The sequence below is a fragment of the Oxyura jamaicensis genome, chromosome 10 (genome assembly GCF_011077185.1).
Source record: "Oxyura jamaicensis isolate SHBP4307 breed ruddy duck chromosome 10, BPBGC_Ojam_1.0, whole genome shotgun sequence".
NCBI classification, from domain to species: Eukaryota; Metazoa; Chordata; class Aves; order Anseriformes; family Anatidae; genus Oxyura; species Oxyura jamaicensis.
The window spans coordinates 13,529,633-13,533,347 of NC_048902.1; positions in this window are offsets into that span (position 1 = coordinate 13,529,633).

Genomic DNA, 3,715 nt, shown 5'->3' on the forward strand with positions numbered 1-3,715 from the left:
GTGTATTTGTTGGTAGAAGAACAAGCCAATGATGTGACAGGACACCAGAGAGGCTAATGAGTTTCTGTAATTATTACAGAAGATCTGCCCAGGAGAAGTTGGAGATTAGTGTCACTGCTCAGACAGCAGTAGGGAACCTGAAAATCAGGACAGGGCCAGGCATCCCAAATTCAAGACAGAACAGGTTCAAAAATGCATGGATGTTTAGCTAATCTCTCAACAGGAGATTAAAAACAGCTCACTTGGGTTTGCAAATGAAAGGCTGGGGTACAACTGCTGTGCAGCAGCCCCTCCTTGCAAGTCTCCTGAGCAGGGCTGGGGTTCCTTCCCAAGCCAAGATGCTCACAAGCCTTCAGCTCCTTTGCTTTATCCCTGACCCCAGACAGCAATTCCTGTGGGTACCAAGAGTCCCAGTAACATCTGCAAAGCTGTTCATATTTGTCAGAATATCTCCATGAAGCAGTTACAAGTTTTTCAAGAAAATGAAGGAGGGAAGTAAATCTAGCATTGAAAAATTAAAAATTTAGGGGCATGATCAAACTAAATGAACCTTATGTTAAATTATACAACTGCAGGAATGCCAGCACAATTTTATCATTCATACTTAATCTGATAAAACCCTCAGGCCTTTAATTTATCTCCACTCCAGCACAACCCTGAATCACAAGAAGGTTTTGCTACAGAGCAGAGGTCAGGCTCGCTGCAGAGCGGCACAGGCTGTAAATACGGCTGACTGGTCTCAGCCACCTCCCCTGTGGGACTGACACCGGGATGCTCTTTGCTAATGATAAATCAGAAGCACAGCACCTGAGAGCTCATTTGCTTTCATGCTCTGAGCAACTTCGCTGTTTGAGTGGGCACAAAACCATCCAGCCACCCTCGAACAACTTCATCACCATCACCCAGCAGCTCCATCACCCCTAGTTGCCCTCTGATGGATCCCAACAGCAGTAACAGCTTTGCCATTTTACAGGGCCTCTGCTTTCCTTTTAGGTTGCTCTGAGCACAGCAAAGCCCAGCTATTTACACCCCTCACCAGATCTCACATCCAGGCTTCTGGGGAAGAAGGAGAGAGCACCACAACGCTGAGGAGAGGAGAGCATGCAACACAGGGCAGGAAGAGGAAATTCAGGGTGCTTCAGCTGCCATAATCCCAAAGGCTAGAACCTGAGAAGGCCCTGAGACAGACACCTTGAATTTCCCATGCCCAGGTTCAGCTCCACACACCCGAGCAGGTGGCAGTGGGTACACAGAAGGTGCAGGAGCCCCCAGGTGTGCCTGGCTGGAGCAGAGCAACATTGCCATGGTGCAAGTCTCACCACACTGTGTAAATCCAAGTTATGAAGCTCACATTTTCTGTGGCAGTAGCAATCACAGAATAAAGACAAATCAAACTGAAATAGTCACAATTAATCCTACCTGCATTTAGAGGACCTCGCATAGACCACAGGCAACTGCACAAGTGCTACAGGGTGTTTAGGTGTGGGAAGCCAGCATCCTTGGGATCTACTCAGCTTCCCCAGCCCAAAGGGCCTGGAAAAGGGCTGGGATGTGTAACAAGCACTTGCCAGGCTTCCTGTTCTCTCTGCCCTTTTTTTTCCCCCCCTAGTCCTAACTAGCATTAGACTAAAAACAACAAGGGGAACGTTCCCATGTCACAAATTTGACCACGCTTTTTCTGTCTGAAGAAGAAACAGGGTATGTGATGTTACTGTTGTATTCCCAGTCCTCTCCAATTCACTGCAGGACCATGGCAAGTGATCAATAGCACAAAGATGAACGTTTTGGTCCTCTCCCCTGCTCAAATGCAAAAGTTGATTCCTGAGAAGCTCACCGACTTCCAAGCAGCACAGCTGGCCCACACAGACAGGACAGCTCATGCTACAGCTGGCATGACCAAGACCTTCTGTACTTACTCCCCAAGCCTGTAGGGACGTGATGGATGCTCTGCGCATCTTCTGGAGTAGAGATTTATTGAACAGTTTCTGAGCTCAGTGCTGCAGCTGATCCCTGGGAGCCCCATGTCCCTGCTCTTTTGAAGCCCTGTCTTGAGTTATGATTGCCCCAAGTGGGAATCAACACCTTCTGGGAGATCCATGTGGCTCCACCTGCCTGACACACAGGTTTCACACCAAGTTTCTCAGTGAATCTTTTCTACTCCTTATCAGCCTCCCAGCAGGACTCACAGGACCTGACACATGGAGGGCTGATCCTTGCCAGCCTCCCTGCTCAGCCCACATCATAGCCCCCAAATGTGGCACGGTATCACTTCCACAATGCATCTTATGAAAATTTAAGCTACAAAAAGTCAACAAAAAAGTGAACAGCTGACTACGTTGTGGCAAAACTGACATGTTGTGTGGTTTTGAGGAATTATGTAATTTTCCTTATTGATACAAGCTATGCATTCGTAAGCAGCTCAGTGCCTCACCAGCCTCCTGCCAGACTGAATCATTTTAGCTGCGAGATGAGAAACAGCAAAAGTTCAAGGTTGCCACAACAGCAATCAGGCTTAAGGTCTGGAAATACTATAGACAAGTAAGCAAAATATCTCTCAGCCTCAGGACATTCGAGATTCAATTTCATTTAACGAAGCTGGCCGCAATTCACCGTGGCACAACAGCATCACAGGCAGAAGCACACAGCAACACTTTGCAGGTGCTAGCAGCCACCAGCAAGGAGGGCTCCGTGGTGGCCCCAGCCCCAGAGAGCACGGGGCCACCCTTGGGATGGAGGAACCCACAGGGCAATGAAGGGAAGGCATGGAGCAAGTCAGCAGCACTGCATCTAAAGCAGACCACGTGCCCCTTGTTTTTGAGGTAGGTTTTCCCCAACTTGCACCAGAAGCAGCTGTATTGTAGTTAGGTTTTCAGTTTTAGGGGGGACCACAGGCAGTAGAAAGCCGGTGTTTTCCTTAATGGTAAGTCAAGATGAACTTCACCTGGAGCAGCTTCTGAAATAACTGGTCCTGAGGCAAACGCAGCCACAGGGCATTTAGCTCTAAGCCAGGACACCTGTCTCTGGGGTCATACAGCAAGTATTTGTGTTTCTTCCACCACACCACCCCCAGATCAGTATTTTCTTTGCAGCAAAGGGGCCTTTAGGCAGTTCTAGCCCCAGCAGCTTTAGTCTACCCCAGAAAGAAATGAACCACCAGAGCATCTCCCCCAGGCAGGGCGATGTGACCGCAGCATCCTGCTGCCTCCCCAGGGAGATCTCAGACAGCAATCCATAAAGCTGCACAGAGCAGGCACATATGGTCCGAGACTGCTCTCAAAACAGGGCAATTTTAATTATTTTTGTTCCTGTGCCAGATTATGGCAGTTTACCTTTGGATTAAAGGCTATCAGCTTCCATCCCCATACTGTTATCCTTTTCTATCCAAAACTTGTTCCCATTGCACCTGCTTTAATATTCTAAGCTGCCCTGGAACAAGACTTTTCAAAAGAAAAGTTAGTAGCCAAACAAATATGCCCGTGACATAAGATGAATGATTACACAGCTGAAGCACTGATGTCTTCAGGATTAATCTTACCTAAATATTTCATTTCTTCATTTTGAATTATGAACCTCTTTTTACATAAATACTGGTAGAGTTTATAGATCATTCCTGAAAGCAAAGTTTGATTAAAAAAACTAGGAAAACACTTGGGGAGGAAAACTTCAGCCTCATCTAAAAGATGGCTTCTGCTCTCTTCTGAAGAACCCAAGGCAG